The 19,877-nt window shown below is 35.9% G+C and overlaps 1 protein-coding gene across 1 annotated transcript in view; it reads left to right on the forward strand.

Annotated features, from left to right (window-relative positions):
• The window catches only part of LOC145662175 (synaptic vesicle glycoprotein 2B-like), a 292,527-nt gene that overhangs the window by 180,942 nt on the left and 91,708 nt on the right, over nucleotides 1–19,877 (forward strand). Inside the window, exon 2 of the mRNA XM_081727507.1 lies at nucleotides 19,006–19,056. The gene's annotated coding sequence lies outside the window, so the exon portion shown is untranslated. The remainder of the gene's footprint in view (nucleotides 1–19,005; nucleotides 19,057–19,877) is intronic.

The following is a 19,877-nucleotide window of genomic DNA, read 5'->3' on the forward strand; positions in this document are numbered from 1 at the left end:
CGGTTTCAATGTTAACTGACAAAGTATCACACCATAGAAACAAACTCTTTCTCGTTTGGTACACATGACAATACACTTGTTTTAACATTAAAGCGAAATGTATACTGAGAAAATTCAGTGCTGCTACGTAGTAATTCGACAGATATTTTCAGGTAACCTACGAAGATCATCGTGGGAAAAAGGAACACTTTACTGTTAAAATATATATATATATATATATATATATATATATATATATATATATATATATATATATATATATATATAATATGGTATTGGTGCATAAACCACATATGTTATTTTACATTTCGACATATTAGGTTAGCACACGTAGCCGCTTATCGCAGTGTTATACCAAAATTATATCGTAGTTCAGGAAATTTCAGAAGTTTATTATTTATGCGCATATGGCTAGTATGAAATGGGATTTTGTCTTTTGTAAAATGTCTAAGTAATAAGAAGCTGGTTTGAAAGAGGTAATTAACATTTTATTTATGTATTTATATTCATTATTTCTCTTTTTCCATGGGTGACATCGAAGTTTTTTAAAATGGACATTTCCTATGATTTTTTTATTGTACTATGAAATACTTTAGAGCTTAGCTGGTTACGAGTAGTGCTCTCAACGGGTCGGGTCGGGTCGGGTTGAAGACCGACCCGACCCGACCCGTGACCCGAATAGACTGACCCGACCCGACCCGACTGACCCGAACCGTGATCCGATCTGATTGACCTGACCCGATAACCCGACCCGAGCTGACCCGGTTGACCCGACCCGACAACCCGACCCGAATAACCTGACCCGACAACCCGACCCAAATAACCCGACCCGAGCTGACCCGATTGACCCGACCCGAATAACCCGACCCGACAACCCGACCCGAGCTGACCCGACTGACCCGACCCGACAACCCGACCCGAGCTGACCCGACTGACCCGACCAGACAACCCGACCCGAGTAGCCTGACCCGACAACCCGACCCGAACTGATCCGACTGACCCGACCCGATAACCCGACCCTACCCGACCCGTAACCCGACCCGAACTGACCCTTCCGAGTCGGGTCGGGTCAACCAGACCCGTTTGAGAGCACTATGGTCACGACACTGGGTGAACGCCAAAATGCACTCACATTGGGAAACTAGTTTTAAAAGCATAATTTTAGAAAATAAAGCATAAAGCATAATTTAAAATATATAGCACAATTCTTGGAAAATTCTCTTTAACTGAAAGTTTAACATACTGTGTTAATATTTTTAAAGCCAATATTTACAATGCAAAATCTTTGAGAACATAACAATGCAACAATGAAAAGCTTATTTTCATTTCTGTAAATTTTTCGGTGTAATCCTTTGATGTGGAGAAAAGAAAGTAAAAGAAGAAATTTTTCCGACAACAATGAATAGTATGCAAGAACTCCATACTATATTGTTACAGTGACGACGCCAGCTTTAAGTTCTTAGGGGGGCAAAGGAGGGGCAGATACATTTTCGGGGGGCGGCTACTTGATATACCAAAAATGACATATTTATTACGTTTGACTTATTTTACATTACATTGTGTATTTCGTTGCTGTTTTTATGTTAGATCTATATGATTATAAATTAAACTTATTTCAAATAAAATTTGTAACTAACAAATAAGTAACGTCTGCACATGAAATATTTTTCAATGAAACTTTTGAAGCCTAAACATAAATTGAATTACTTTCGCGTATGCTACAAGTAACACATTCGTCTATATGCTACGTATCTCTCCCTCTCTCCCTCTCTCTCTCTCTCTCTCTCTCTCTCTCTCTCTATATATATATATATATATATATATATATATATATATATGTAGAGAGAGAGAGAGAGAGAGAGAGAGAGAGCCAGAGAGAGAATTTACGAGGAGCTGCTGAAAATGTCGTAGTCCAATCCAGAAGGAGTGTAGGTACTAGGTAGAAAAATGAAACCGTAGTTTAGAAAAACATATCTCTGTATGTACAAATATAAATTTTCATATTAATAATGAAATTCTTATTGTTTCTCAGGCCTCTGAAGTGATTATGTGTGCCCAAACAGATAATTTCACGAACATCCAGATCCTTACTGTTATAACATTTTTGTTCCACCAAGGAAAGTCACCGAAGTAAATTAATTAGGAAATCAGTGAAACACCACGGGACTCTCCTCCGTTATATATAGTGGTGAAGAAGTAAGTGGCTTAGTATAAACGTAGCAATTTCTCAACAAATTATGCTTTATGATTAAAAGCAATGACTCTTCCTGGAATCATGGATGCAATTTGTGACATTATTCTTGAAAATTGCAACATTTCAACCAGTGGTGGATATAGCCCGGGGCCGGAGGGCCTAGGCCACCCCAGTTTTTGTGTGACAAAAATAATTTAAGCTATTTATATTTATTATAGTCTGAGGTCTGCACCCCGCTTTCTCAGTTTTTATCTTCTCAGCAAAACTTGTGTCAGGGATTCTGGGCATTTCTTTGGAACTCGTCGGTAGCATAATTCAGAATGGCTTGGGTATGCGCAAGTTCTCGGCATAATGGGTTCCCAAAATATATGTCAGGATAATAAAAGGGTAACGGCATTAAGAGAAGTATTCTTCCAATTTGACCGTAATGCTGATCAATTTCGCTGACGAATAGTAACCATAGATGAAATATGGTTGTACTACTATGATCCTGAAACGGAAGTTCAAGACACAGAAGTAGGTTGAGAAACTGTTTGGAACATTCTTCTGGTATAAGTATGGAGTGGTAGACTACCTCCTCAATGGTCAGATATTTAATCCAGAATCTCTACATTACTTACAAAACTGAAAGAAAAATTCAAAGTACAACGCTGCGGAAAATGAAAAGAAAGGAATTCTGTTCCTTCAGGAGAATACACTTGTCCATCAAGCCCCTGCGAACATAACTGACATTGCATAATCTAGGATTTCAATGTCTAGATCATCATTCTTATTCCGCAGATTTAGGTCCGTCTAACTATTACGTGTACTTATTTCCCAAACTTAAATAACACTTGAAAGACGCCATTTTAGATCTGATAGGGGTAGTGCTACGAACAGTGGTGCGACGAAATCTAGATTTTTTAAACTTTTCTGCAAAAGCTGGAGCACTGTACAAAGTAGTATATTGACTCTCGGGGGAAGAGAAGAAGAAGTAAAACTTCACCAATTCACGTGCACTCCTTCTGGGTTGGGCTACGAATTTTTCAGCAGTTCCTAGTCAATATGGTAGACGTCACGTCAGTACTTTGAAACAAAATAATAAAGGAGCACTAGTATAAACCAATTACTAACTAAAGATCAGCACTCTGACAATACATTTTATTGGGAATCAATTTAATTCCATAATTTTATTATTATCATTTGCAGGAAGGGAAAACACAACTCTTTTTATCTCCTTCAAAAAATTAAGATCTGGTAGTTGCAAACTAAGCTGTTATAAGCACATCCTCTGAATATTGGAAGCCGATAATAATGTTTCAGAAAAAAGAAGTTTTAAATAAAACCAGATATGAAACTGAAAACTTCAAACCTGGACAAATACAAACAAGTTACGTAACTGGTTTTACCTTTCTTTTGTTTCCAATCGAAGTTGATCCAATAAGAAGAAAACAAGTCGACCAAATCTACTATTGTTCGCTAGGCACAATTATTAAAAATCATAAGAAAGAAGTATAACTAAAATTTACCTCAAAAGGGGCTAAATTAGAAAACAGAAATATGCGTGCATACCCAGACGCTCAAAGAAGAAAGCTTGAGGATTAATCTGCCACATAGTAAATGCATGGAAAATAGACTACAATTTGTCAATGAGATTGGTTATGATACTGATATATAATACTACATGAAGAATGTTTAAAGATTGTACGAGTCTGGGAGAGCAGTCTAGGTGGCAGTCAGGGGGGCAGAAGTAGCTACTAGGAGGGCGCTCGCCCCCCTTGCCACTCTCTGGCGTCATCACTGTATTGTTATCTTTACTTTTTGAACTTAAGCACTTTCTGTACTTTTTGGTGGCATCTTTTACTTTCCCTTTCTGTATATATGTACCTGTAAGGCGCACACAAATGATAGAAAAAATTTATTCGAGCAAAGCACATCTCTTTACAATGAATTAAGTAGAAAGTTCATTAAATATGAGAGAAACTAGTTGCAAAAAAATATCAATAAATAGATCAAGATATTTAGAATATTTGTTGTATAATAAATATACATTATACACGATTAATGTAAAATAATCATTGAAATTAACAATAAAGCATAATTTAAAAAAAAAGCATAATTAAACAAGAAATAAAGCATAATGTGGGTTGCTCTAACAATTAAGTTGTATGAAGACGAGAAGAAAACGAAAGCTAATTCCTTAACGAATTTCGTTGATCTTCTTTGTGTCTACAAAAACGCATTCCTAGAAACCTACAAGCTAGGTATCATCTCTGTGATTATATCAGTTTCTAGTGCTACATGTGAAAGGTCATTCTCTTCTTTGAAAAGATTAAAGACTTGTATACGCAAGTCAATGACTCATGATAGGTTGAAAAACTTACTGTTACTTTATATTTAGAAGAAAATTGCTAAATCGTTAGATCTTTAACAAGTTGTGGATATGTTTCCTCCTGCCCACACGAATAGAAAGATCCTCTTCAAGTAGAGGCATGAACCTATAAGTTATTTTCTTTACCTGTAAAAGTGTATTTGCTTCCGCTACACATATTTTAAACGCCAAATAACTATTTATTTATATTAGAAATCAATTGCATTAATGAATCGTAGTTGTTTGAGGTACTAAATTCTTATATTTTCACTGTTTTCCAAAGAGTAAAATCATGAACAATAAAGATGGAAACATTCACCTTGAATACACACACACATACACACACACACACACACACATATATATATATATATATATATATATATATATATATTGGAGATGTCCCCCTCAAAATCCTCTTGGGCCCATCATTGCCCCCCCCCCCCTGAAAAAACTCTAGCTACGCTACTGGACACCATGTACCAGAGATGAATTCTCTACCACTGAGCCACCGCGACCCTGCTTGGGCTTGGTCGTCTATATCCAATCTCTCTTTTGGCGTTGCTTAAACAACTTCTAGTTTTATTCTAAATCCAGACTCCATATTGGCGTAGATATTAATATTACAGTCGATTGGTAAAATCAATCTTCCACATTTAAAAATTAAAGTACACACAAGTAGAAAAATAAGCATTTATCATAAAAACACTAGCTGCAAGTGTTCAAAATAGATTTATGTTTTCTATAAAATCAACTGAAAATTGCTATTTTTAATTAGGCAGCTAGTAAAAAACAGCAGCTTTCGACTCCAGCCGAGTTTAAACTCAACCTAAACTCAGTTGACCAAAGTGAAATGACCCGATAACCCGACCCGATAACCCGACTGACCCGACCCGACAACCCGACCCGATAACCCGACCCGAGTGACCCGACCCGAGCTGACCCGATTGACCCGACCCGACAACCAGACCCGAATAACCCGACCCGACAACCCGACCCGAGTTGACCCGATTGACCCGACCCGACAACCCGACCCGAATAACCCGACCCGAGCTGACCCGACTGACCCGACCCGACAACCCGATCCGAGCTGACCCGACTGACCCGACCCGATAACCCGACCCGAGTTGACCTGACCCGACCCGTTTGAGAGCACTAGTTACGAGAAACATTTTCTTTCACTGAAGTGTCGATTATAATTTCGAATTCTCAGCTTGGAATTCTCCAGTGCTATTATCGAACTACTTTACATACAAACACTATTATTTCACCTTAATATCTTCGCGCTTACCATCTATTCTTTAGCCAATAGAACATACCCTTAAATTACTAATATTTGTCCATGTGGACAGATTGACTGAAACCTTTTGAACACATGAGTTAACATTTAAACCAACAAATAAAAGATATAGTAAACACAATAATGATAACAAACTAGGTACAATTTGTTAATTACTGAATGAAATGAAATGAAATTTCTAGTTATATGTCCACCGATTATGACCTGTAGGCAAAGGGAGGCAGATAATTAATGAAAGTGATGATTATCAAAGAATTGATGGGATGATCTTGTGGGAGAAAACATCAGATTCGTTAGAAATCCCATGGACACGATGTTGTTCACTGCAGACTCACATCTGGGATCGAACGAGGTACCCCTCATACCAGAGGTAGACGCTCCACCATTGATCTACCGTGTCCCCTGATAGCGAATGTTTGTAACATGTCATGAGTGATAAGCACAATATTCTGTTTCAGTGAGTGAAGCAATATAAGAGAAACCAATTTACACTGAAGAAACTTAGCAAACAGCTGAACTCTTTAAACGTTTCCTTTTATGATTTTTTCCTTCAGGACTTCAGAAAACGTGCAAAATGCAATACTTTCACAATGTAATATTTAGCAAGTATACCATCATATGCTGAACATCACTCATACTCAGAGCCGACGAGAGAAAAATGTGTACATTCATATGCCGGGAATACAATTTCGTGTGATGTTGAAAAGAAAAAGGTGAAATTTTAAAGTAATAAGACATGTAATAAATAATGAATTCGTGGAATATATAATGAGTTACCTGCTAATATTCTTCTTATTCAAGTTCGAAAAATCCCAATCGCCAGGTTGTCATAATGACTGGAAACTCGAATTTGACTTCTAGATAAGTTAAATCCAAAATATAGACCCTTCATCACATTGCATTTGTATTATTATGGTGTATAGTTTTGACAACTGGTGCCTAGGTCAGAAAAAAAAAATCGAGCACTGGTTTTGTTCATGAAACTCTTCCAGTAACCTAACCATCTATCTGCTTCTGTTTGCTATAGCTTTCTTCAACACCAAATAACCCATGACCACGAAAGCATTTCCTTTGTGGAAATACAGCAAAACAGTAACGACACTATATGATATGATTCTTGTAGCATTAGGAATAGTTATAGCAATGGTACGCAGTAAGTAATTGCTAATTTGCACAATAATTTGTAGAAATCATGTAAAAGATGTATTAGGATACGAAATTTAAAAAAAAAGACATTATGAGCTTTTCACTGCAGAAAATGCTATATTTGTAGACGTAGTATAATAAGATAGAGATTCACTACATATACAGACAAATTTTCTATGTGTACAGTTATGAATTCGAGAAATGTATAGGTGCTTATAGAACATGTGCTTTCAAAGCACAGACTCAAATTTTCAAAATAAAGAGAAGCTATATTTGTAGTTAGAATATGATGGCATATTTTCTATCTGCTAATTTGAATTGATGTAGTGGTTAGACACTAATGTTTCTGGTCTAATCTAATATAAATAAAATAAAGAGTTTGTTTGAGTGTTTGTGTGTGTGGCTGTGTGTAGCCTGGGTATCAGACGAGTGGACTGAGAACTACCAAATTTTGGTCAGGGGTACCTTGGTCCAGGCCCCAGACGAAGACGAAGCGTTTTTTTCAAATTTCTAACCAGAGGGCCTAAGGGGGGCGTTTATCGGGAGCTGCCTGGGGACCATACAAGTTGACCGAGAGTTACCAAATTTTAGTCACGGATACCTTGGTCCAGACCCCAGATCAAGGTGAAGCGTTTTAGTCAAAATTCGAACCAGGGGACCTCAGGGGTGGGGGGGCGTTTACCGGGACATGTAAAAGTAGTAGAAGATGACCTATATTAGTATCGAATTCATTGTTTTCGCTGTCGCTGAAATCGATGGCGAAACTCCGATTGTATTAACTTCGAAATAGACGCTATTCGGCTGCGGGCCGGGAATCACCGGGGAAGGGATACCGAGACATGTAAAAGTAATTTAAAATGATCGACATTAGTGTCAAACCCATAGTTTTCGAGGTCGCTGAGATCAATGGTGACACTTCCATTAGCGATATCTTTGAAATTAAGCTACAATTTTATGCGGGCCGGGGGTCGGCGGGGGATACCATGACATGTAAAAATAGCCCAAAATGAAAAATTTTAGTGTCAAATCCATTGTTTTCGCGGTCGTTGAGTTCAATGGTGATACTTCCGATAGCGATGACTTTCAAATTCAGCTACCATTGTATGCGGGTCGGGGGTCCGCGGGGAAAGGGGGGGGGTACCAAAACAGGTAAAAATAACCCAAAATGACCGATATTAGTTTCAAATCCATAGTTTTCGAAGTCGCTGAAATGAATGGTGATACTCCTACAGGCACAGACTTCCAAATACAGCCCTCATGCGACGAATGGGTATATTCAGCTAGTAATATAATAAAATAATCCTGCTGATATATATCTAAAATATTTGTAATCATAGGACATTAAAGATCATGTTTAGTGTATTTTAAAGTAGGAGAATAGCTCTTATTAACATGTTATTTTTATATACAACAAATATTTTACTTATTTTGTCACTTCGTTTCACTATTCTACTAAATTTACTTGTGGATTATAGTAAGAAAGTCCAGTATGAAAGAATTCCCTGAAGATTCCGATACGGCTCAGAGAGGAATACTGATATATGATGTCACGCCAAAGCGCTTGCATCTGTTGCTCTTACGTAAGCAGTGCGTTTTTGCATTGTTTAAAGTTTTGTGTCTCCATAACTAAGAAATATTTTTCTGAGATTTTTGATATGTGAAATATTGAAGGCTACTACATGATAGCATCAACTTTTGGTCAGACAGGAAATGTCTATTGTAATTTGAAAACATTTACATTCTTGATTAACTTCCAAAATTATCTACAGGTTTCGAAGTTTATCAATATAGCCACCAGAGCTGGAAATTTATCACGTTTTCATTGTGGTGATGGAGCTACACGGACGAATACATGGATAAAATAAATATACAAAGGAGATTCTGTAAACCGAACTTTCATACTTAATTCCTCCACTCCACTCTTCCTTAACCAATTCATAGAATATTGACATTGGATTTTATGTATGGACTCTTATTATTCACAACCACAATTTTAATTAATTTTACAAGATAATTCGCTTTAACATTTTTATCTGTTTGAGTGACGACTTAAGTAACTGATGACAATGGTTATATTTGTAGCAGTAAATCAATTAACTACCATCAGAAGTTCGAGATAAATTTCACTGTTATCTAATACATTGGATATCCAAGGTTAGCTTTGACCGTTTGAGTGACAGATCTAGCAAATTTAAATGAAAGCTTAGGATAAAAAAAAAAAAAAACTTATTACTTTCTGTGTACTTCATGAATTGTATTTTAAATTTGCAAATGATAACGTAAAAGTGTTGAAATATTACTTACATTAACTGTTTTTTCAAGTTTGTAAGTTACCCTCGTCAGTCCTAGGGGTAAAACTATACATATTGGATTACCATCGTTCCGTTTAATTTTATTAGAATCTTTGATGCTATTTATTTATTTGTTCACAAAGTTTCATACAGCACTAGAGCAATCAGCTGAAACTGTACAACATAAAGACAAAAACAAAACTAAACAACAACAAAGACGTCAAAGAAAAGAATACAAAAAAGTTCAACTCTCTATATAAAAGTATAAAATCTAAAAAGAAAGCCTTAACTCTCAATATACAAAAGTTCTCATCAACTGAGTTTTAAAATTTCTGTCAGAGGCAAAAATGTTACATCCTGTTGACAATGCATTATAATCGTGCGCTAGGCTGTAAAACAAGGAGCGCTTTACAATCGATAACCTGGGTGTCTCGTAAGTTAGCAGGTTGAGAGAGAGAGTCCGCCATTGAGGAACACGGAAGTTAATTTGCGATAGTAAAAATTCAGAACAATTTTGCCATTGATGATATTATACAGGTAAAATAAATCAGCTTCGCGGCGTCGTTTGTCAGGGGAACGTAAGTTCATTAAAGACATTAGTTCTTGTTTCGAGTAATTACGCAACTCGGGAATTCTGAATCTAACTATGGCAAGAAAGAAGTTTAATACAGAGTCAATGCGAGATAGATCAGTAGGTACTGCCATATTCCATACAGTTGAACAGTATTCAATTATCGGAGAAATAAAAGCCTTATAAAACATTGTAATGGCAAAGAGACTTTGTATTTCCGGAAATCTAAAGAGTAGACCAAGTAGTTTCATAGCTCTGGATGAGATCCAACTGACATCATCCGCAAAGGAGTTTTTCATCAAGGACAACATCTAAATCTTTTTGAGATGAGACGCGTTTGATAGATACATTGTTAACATTATATATATATATGTCGAAGCACATTCTTTTTTAAGGAAATAAAGATTGTAGTACATTTATTGGGATTTACAAATTATGCTATGCATAAATATAGAATGTAGAGCTGAAAGTTAAAATAATGTCATAGTAAAATCTGGTAGCGGTAGGCCTGGTTACAGAACACAAAGCTGATCACTTCTACGTTTCCGAACTAGAACATTATTTCAACTTTTTCTTATAAAACCGTCACGACGAACCGCTGTTTCATATGTCATTGAAACACATTAACTGCATTGAACCAAAGCATATGGTATGTACTGTACCTTTGATATTGTACCTACTCTATACCTGTTATTTCTGTTACTTCCAATAATAATAATCAGTTATAAAAGTTACGTATTTTCTTCACAAGTAAAATAATAACAGGACAAAACAATTCTATAGGAACTGTTAAGAAGTGTTGATATATATATATATATAGGTAGATAGATATGTGTGTGAATTTTTTATACTATGTATGAAAATGACGAATGGGATATGAAAGTTTATCAGTAACTGGTTATCAGGTCACTGTATCAGCTTGATGTTCAAATTTATTAACACTAAAATAAATAGGCACACGTATTTATAATAAAATTAGTTCTTATGTGATGGATTAAACTCTGAGTTGGTAATTTATTTCATTTAAGGGTTTGTCTTATTAGCAGAATGGTTTATGTTATTTATCCTTCTTCTGATGGACATCCTCCTCCCACATTTCGTGCCTACGATTCAAACGAAGTTCGTAATAATATTCTTGAAAACTCGACAGACTAATACGAATTTGGCTACTCCGCATATCGGATGTTCTGAGTTGGGTTTTAAGACATAAGAAAACTGCTGGTAGTGGCTCAGTGTGACGGATGTATCACTTAGGAAGATTGGTATTTCCTTATAACTATCACTTATGATTAAAATATTGTACAACTACAGCTTTGAAGCATAGCGAAGTTTCACAATTGTTATAATATATTCAAATAAATTCGGAAACCTCTCCTCTACTCTCTTCAATGTACTTAATTCGATGGAGAAGTTTTATTCTGGAGCACATTTCATATTCAGAAAATACTTCCTTTTATTCATTTTCTAGTGTCAGAAATAGTAGTATGTTCCGTTAGTCAGTCACTTTTTACTGTTAGTGAAGCGCTCTCTGATAGATGATGCTTTTTGTCTTGCCCCTTCTCCCAAGTGGCGGGGCTGAATTTGGTTGTAAACTAGGGATGGCCGGATCCGGATCTGGCCGGATCCGAAGATCCGGATCTGATTGGGTCCGGATCCTTTGGATCCGGATCTCGGATTTCGGATCTGGATCCGGATCTCGGATCTGGATCCGGATCTCGGATTTCGGATCCGGACCTCGGATCTGGGTCCGGATCTCGGATCTCGGATCTGGATCCGGATCTCGGATTTTGGATCTGGATCCGGATCTCGGATTTCGGATCTTGAGCCGGATCTCGGATCTGGATCCGGATCTCGAATCTCGGATTTCGGATCTGGATCCGGATCTCGGATTTCGGATCTGGATCCGGATCTCGGATTTCGGATCTGGATCCGGATCTCGAATTTCGGATCTGGATCTTGGATCTGGGTTCGAAATCCGGATCTCGGATCTTGATTCTTATCCAAACCCACATCCCATCCAAATTATGATAAACATGAATATCTAAAATTCGCCGAAAGTAATTTCACGAAGTCCTGACAGTGAAGAAGAGAACAGAAAATTAAGACGAATATTGACAAGTCTATTTGTTTCCTTCATTCTACTCTAAAGATCAAATGTTTGGCTTACTTAAGAAAAAAAATGATCCGGATGAGAGTTCAAATGTCGAATCTAGTTCCACTCGGTTGCAGGACCGAGATGAATATTTAAAATTCCTCAATGCACCTATTTCATTGACAGTTAAGAGAACATAAACAGTTAAGACAAGTATTGACTACTTTTTACGTAAATTTATCTTGCTCAGTCTGCTCAAAATATCAAATGTATACCCTACAATTAGATTTAATAATTATTTAGTAAATCACAATATGAGCACCGAGAATAAACTATGAATTTTGGTGCCTCTTATCTAGATTTGAAATTTCGGATTCATACATAGAATCAGGCTGAAATATAAATATTTGAGATATGGAAACCGAAACATGTGCTAGTACCAAGATCGTAGCCGTTTGTACAGTGGCGTATTTACGATTTTGTTTCGGGGGGAGGCTTTGCCTGAAAATGTGAAAATTCTGCAAGATATTTCATATAGTTTACTATAGTAAGTAAGATTTCGGGGGGGAGGGGCTTAAGCCCGGAAGCCTCTCCCCTAAATACGCCATTGCGTTTGTACCTAGGTAATGCGAGCGGAAGGCACTTGCACTAATTCCGCATGTAGTTTGAGGAAAACGAGAAATTAAAAACAGATAAATATTCTTTTTCAGGGGTAAGTCGCGCTTTAACATGACTTTTCATGAGTGTTGTGTTCAAATATAAAAACTGTAATGACAACTTGTTTGAAATAAAAACCTTTTCATTTTTAACAATAAAATTAGGTACTTTCACATTGGAGAAAAATTAGCAAGGCACATACCACTGATTAGGGTGCTAATTCTTATGGAAGCTTTCACTTGAACCGGAAGATTTCCTCATGTTAGTATCGGATTGCCACAATTCACCTTGCTGAAAGACGTGGTTTATCAGGAGGTCGGACAAGATTCTTTTGAACGTAGCCTGTAGACTGCTTCTAGTCTCAATTATTCCCATATAACAAGACTAGCCATATACATAGTTGGTTCGAAATAAGTTAAAATATCACTAATTGACCTTAAGGGGATAATCGTGATTTAAATATTCGTAAATCAGAAGAGATGTGAAAGTTAAGCGGTAAAATAAATCCGATAATTCCGGAATAAAGAGATTTATATGCAACCTAATGATAGCAATAAAACTCTTTATGTAACATTTTCAAAGCTAAAATTAACAGTTATCTTCTTGAAGAGGGTTTACGGCAACATAGAATATTACAAATCCAATTATTATAAGTAGCACCTCTGACAGCCCTGCATTTCACATCACCATCGCCCTTCATCCTGACAAGTGGGCAATTCACTTACCCACAATGACTTTTCAGGCGTTCCAGTGACATCAATATCTCAGTTTAGGTTTGGGATCATGCTTCGGTGAACCTTGACTATCACCATCAGCAGCTATTAGAGAATCAGAACTTATTTCTGTATTAGATAATGTGGGTAACTATAGCTTTTCGTCTATAGAAGTCGGAGATTGTATGGTATTATCGCAGGAAATATTTGATACATAAAACTTAGATTGTCAGTATTTAGGAGCAACTTTTAAAATAATCAGTTACTGTAAATGTGCTACAGATTAGCCGAGAAAACCCGACAGCCATAGTCGAGTGGTCTGCGGCATTAGGCTGTGGATCCTTTTACTGTAAATGTCTTGCGTTCAAATCCCGCTTCAAATGAACGTAAGCCCGATGGTAGGAACCAAAGGACTGTCGTGCCAAGAATTTAATTTGTTTTAATTATCATAAATGCCTTCTTTATTATTAAATTTTATCCAATATTTTCTTTTCAACCAGTTTGCGAAACTCAGAGCTAGCTACTTGTTTTCTTTTTAATTCATGTTCATAGTTAGCACAGCTAATCACTAAGGAAAAACAATCATTTCAATAAAATTCGCCTCGCGTCTTTCGTAGCTCTAAGTTATTTTCAGTTTTTTTTTTTTTTTAAGCTGAATGGCGTTTTATCACTTTCCCCTCGCTTTCCCTATTTTTTTTTCTAGTTTTACCTATGTTTCTTTGCACGGATATTGTGCCTATATGCACGTGCTTAATGTGTTCGTTTACAAAAGCGGACCATTTCCCTGCCACTATAGAAAGTAGAGTGCCCTGTATCAGAGAAATATTAATTGACGTATGTAAGTGAATATATCTGTGATGAAGTCATAATTTCTCAGTTTTTGCATCGCACATAGTTTCCTCATCCTCATTAATCTCTTCACCCCCGCTTCCTGAATTCCAGTTCTGGTATTCTTTCTTGAGCAAGGCCTATGTAATGGGAGACTGATGTCTCATGTAGGCTTATTAACTATATCATCAGCAATAAAGAAAGTAGGGTTTAATTTGCACTAATTTTAGAACATTACGTTAATTAAATAATAATAATACGGAGTGAGCTCAGGCTACTTCTTAGGATTCTTGCTTCGCAATTGGATTATACCGAGTTCGAATTCGGAGACCAGCTATCCTGACTGAGGATTTTCCAGGGTTGTTCCTCAGTTATACTGGGCAAATGCTAGGTTAGTACCTTGATCTAAGGCTCTGGAGACCTTCCTTCCATTCCTTTCCCAATGTTTTCATCTGTTGATTATTACAGTGTAAAGTGGCCTCTGAGGATGTATCTGGTAGCTTATAGTAAATAAACAATAACGACGTAATATATCTTCACGAAACGTGTGGGTTAATTTAACTACAGCCTTACAGTCCCAATAGATAGCTAACGTTTTAATATCAATTTCCTGACTTTTAGATACTATTTTCATATTGTTTCAGCTTTCAATTTTCTCATGTATGTTCCACCGAGAATTAAACCTGAGATCACATGAAGAAATGCGAATATGTTAAATATTTTTAAACTCTTGAATATACAAAACACAAAACGCTTCAATGATACGATGCATGGATATGTTTTGGTTACGTCCTGCAATGTATGATTAAAGAAACCTGGAGGGTGAAGAAAAAATAACAGAAATCTCTTTTATATTTACTCCTTCAACAAACTCCTGACCTCAGAAGGGCAAGCCATAAGTTAGGTAATAAAGTCCTACAACGAACACTTTTATTAATACTAATAATACTACACAACCATATCGCTCTCCTGAAATTCTCGTGTGTATGTTTAAAGATCTACTGTTGTTCCACGCCAACCAGTCTATATTTTTTGTTGTACCTTCGAAGTGAAAGATTTGTTGATGGTTGGACTCCAGTGAGTCAGAAACTACTATTAATAAAGAGTTTGTTTTGTCCAGTATTCCTGCGATTAGAAGGGTCTTATCTAAAAGATATTTCATTTGTATATGAGAAAATAAGAAAGTTTATATAAGAAAGTAAATATTGCAAGGTTAAAATAACATATAGAACAAAGGTAGCACAAACGTGTTATGGAAACATTTAAAAGCACAGCATCCTACTATATTAGTGAATCCGAAAAAAGTTTTGACGAATTTTAGATATTCAATTTTATCATCACAATTTCAGATGTAGGTTTGGATACGAATCAATATCTGAGATTCGGATCCAGATCCCTGATCCGAATTTCGGATCCAGATCCGAGATCCGAGTTTCGGATCCAGATCCGAGATCCGGATCCAGATCCGAGATCCGGACCCAGATCCGAGATCCGAGTTCCGGATCCAGATCCGAGATCCGAATTTCGGATCCAGATCCGAGATCCGGACCCAGATCCGAGATCCGAGATCCGGATCTGAGATTCGGATCCGAGATCCGGATCTAGGTTCGGATCCGAGATCCGGATCTGAGTTTCGGATCCGAGATCCGGATCTGAGTTTCGGATCCGAGATCCGGATCTAGGTCCGGATCCGGCAAGATCCGGATCCGGATCTCACTGGATCCGGGATATCCGGATCCGAAAATTTTTGGCCATCCCTATTGTAAACGGCATCGAAAGCGTTGCTGTTCATCTCAGTGACCTCGAAAACTATGAATTCCACACTAATATCAGTCACTTTTGATCATTTATATATATATATATATATATATATATATATATATATATATATATATATATATATATATATATATATATATATATATATAGGCTATATATATATATATATCCCCTTCTCTCAAGTGGCGGGGCTGAATTTGGTTGTAAACGGCATCGAAAGCGTTGCTGTTCATCTCAGTGACCTCGAAAACTATGAATTCCACACTAATATCAGTCATTTTTGATCATTTTTGTATATATATATATATAAGGGGTGCCCACAAGGGGGGCTATGACGCAAACTACGTCATTGAAATATTTGGGGGGGTTAAAAATCTATATAAATATGTTTGATGGGGGGTAAAATTAATCGAAAAGAAGATTTTTTTTCATGGAAGAACACCTACGGATAGACAATTTGGGGGGGGGGGTGCGTCATGGACATAAGGGGGAGTGGGCACCACTGTTATATATATATATATATATATATATATATATATATATATATATCCCCCTCCCGCAAATTGCACATTCAGAAGTGAAATAATAAAATCCATCCTAGGCACGAACCTTATCTATGTTGAAAATTTGATCGAGATCGCTCGGGAGGTTCAAGATTTATTAAGTCACAAGCATAGTCACTTTCATTTTTATTTATATAGATAGAGCTCTATACATCAATCTACATCGATTAAAATAACTTGGTTCTATAAAAGAAATTCTGTGTTATTTTAAAATCATTGTTTGAAATGCTGATATTTCTTAAGAAAAGATATTTTTTGCACACACACACCCACATACACACAAAAGTGCAAATATAAGATTTTGTAATCTGGGGCAATATCTACACGTTAAGGAATCAATTATGATAGCTACAAGCACTACATAGAAGTTACTCATATTATAGTTTGGTTGTTCCTCTATTCTCATTTGTGGACAGTTCCAAACTACCTGTAATTTACGTATTTGATCCCAACACTGGGACAATATGCGTTAGGGTGGGTCAAAAATGTTCGAATATCGAATTCTAATAGCGCGTAAAAGTTGTGTATTTTGATGCTAATTAAGAGAAAAAATAGCGTAACAATTCTTATATTTTATCTTCAGTTCGGACGGAGGACCTAAAGTTTAGAAAATACGAGCAATATAACCAATTATTGCTATAACATTCAAATTTTAAATATTAGGTTTTTCGACTTTTAATAGAGAGAATTACTTCATTTTAACTGTTTGATAATGGTATCTTTTAAGTTTACGAGCGATTTAGAGTTCGCGCATATGATTTAAATTTAGTGGATTTTGAAAAATAAATTATTTTTAATAGTATTGCAAACAGGCGCATTCTCTTGTATTAAACATATATACAAGGCTATTTATTTACTCCTTTCTGAAACTGAATTTATGTATTCAAATTAGAGAAAAATGCACTAGCTTGCAGCTTTTCGCCCATCCCTCAAAATTAAGTTTTGCTAAAATAACTCAGATGATACCACACGAAGGTAAAGCAAGCTCCATACATGCTCTACCCAACCATTCAACTATTCAGGGCATATTAAAGTATTCTCTTTTGCCATTATCAATGAATAGTCATTTGAAATCTGATTTCCGGTAGAATTCAGAGATCGAAATTGTAATGTTGCTCTAATAGCCAGCCAAATGCGTTCTCTTGCCCGCAAACTTTTTTGACTGACTCAGTCACATCCAATGGTGCAGAATTATGATTCAATCGAAGGGTGTTTCGTTCTTGAAAATTTTAGGAAAGGGCAAGAAAATAACAAGTCACTTTTTGAATTCTATACTTATTCAAACACTGGATGCTAATGAAGGAATATTTACTCATACTTACTTATTCCCTAGTTATCGATCCAGTTATATGAGACTAAGAAAATTACTTCAGGATATGACTGACTATTATACGCATGTAAGAATGGTCGTTTGAGATCTGTTATCATCTTATTATAGTAATAAAATCCCAGTCTTTATCTTAGTCATTGTTTTCCTGATATTGTAAAAGTTGTGAAAAGTGGTAAAACTATTCTACAGAGACCTCTTTTTATAGTGGATGGTCGTCCTATGAACCTCGAAGTTTTTGTATTGCATGTAGATTTTTCTACGTATCAGATATGAGCATATTTCTAAATCGTACACATTCTTATCCTGAGATGAATATTTCTGTCTCATTCTTGGAACTCATTAACACTCGTTCTCTCAGTAATAATGTCCTTCCTCCTCATTTGATCTAAGTATGAGACTAAGAAAATTACTTCAGGATATGACTGACTGTTATACGCATGTAAGAATGGTCGTTTGAGATCTGTTATCATCTTATTATAGTAATAAAATCCCAGTCTTTATCTTAGTCATTGTTTTCCTGATATTGTAAAAGTTGTGAAAAGTGGTAAAACTATTCTACAGAGACCTCTTTTTATAATGGATGGTCGTCCTATGAACCTCGAAGTTTTTGTATTGCATGTAGATTTTTCTACGTATCAGATATGAGCATATTTCTAAATCGTACACATTCTTATCCTGAGATGAATATTTCTGTCAATTCTTGGAACTCATTAACACTCGTTCTCTCAGTAATAATGTCCTTCCTCCTCATTTGATCTCACTTATTGAATGCATAATGTCATACACAGAAATTACGTTGAATTAACGAAACAAATAATTCTCTCTGTTTTGTATCGTGAAATATGGGGTTGTGAATTAGATTTTATCATCGGAATATTATACAAGTCCTCTGTATTAATATCTAGAAACAATTACTTAACTCATGTAAAATACTTTACGTTTTATATCCTGAAACTGGTTTCTTAACTTACGCGTGCAATGACAAATTTATGGAAACCATAGTGTAAACATTTAATATTAAGTTGTATAAACTATTGTATTAAATACAAATGTAACACTTTTAGTGGTTAAAACTTTAAGGTAACTAAAATATATTAATAAACAAATATGTTCGTGATGATTAAATTATAAACGTTGTACATTTTCAACGACAATTGGATAAATAATTTGTCTATTTTCTTTATATTTCAGACACGAAGCTGGTTCATGAATATTCTATAAACGAAGCAATAAAAGAAACAGGTTAGTACATTGATTTCACAATATTATTAGTGAATAATATAATGAACATCCAAACATGAGACTTATACCAATCGATAATTGTATTGGCTGATCAATTTAATATGAATATGTTCTAATCCGTAGTTTTTCGTAAGTGAAAATCGAGAAAATGAATACTATTGTAAACTTTAAATTTGACGCAGTGCGATAACCACGTCATTTATTAATATGACGCTGAAACTGAAGCATGCCGTCAACAGGCTTTTCATCGTGACCCTAGTAAGAAGAGCTGAGTTTAATGTTCCTTTCAGCAGCAAGGCTATATGAGTAGTAAGAAGACAGTATCCAGTATGGCTAGTAAGGCATAGTCATAAATTCGTAATAAATTCTTAATTTGTTTTCAGTATATCACTTTGTAAAGACAAGACATACATTGGAATGAAGAAAATTACATGCTTAAAAGTAAATCGTCGTGCGTAATTCCCAAGAAAATTGAGACAAGTAAAGTTTCATGCCTCTAAAACATATGTCGTTAGTTATCGACAGAGATGGATTTAAGTTTGGCGAGAGCCTAAGGTGTTGAAGGTAATGGATACCCATTAAGTGTTCAACTCTTCTTTGTCTATGATAAATTGACTTCACTGCAATCTTCAGCTGTATGCTACGTGTTGTCATTAACCAATCCATGCAGAACGTAGACATCCTATATATAAAGTTGAGCAAACTAAGGACGTAATTTTTGAGGAAAGCTAGCAAGAGGGCTCTCAATTACTTCCATAGTAGGAGCTTACTGAACACAAACCCACACTATAGGTGGGTTTATTGTAATTTCTTTCATCTTA

The sequence above is a fragment of the Thermobia domestica genome, chromosome 10 (assembly GCF_964235325.1).
Source record: "Thermobia domestica chromosome 10, izTheDome1.hap1.1, whole genome shotgun sequence".
Taxonomy (NCBI): Eukaryota; Metazoa; Arthropoda; class Insecta; order Zygentoma; family Lepismatidae; genus Thermobia; species Thermobia domestica.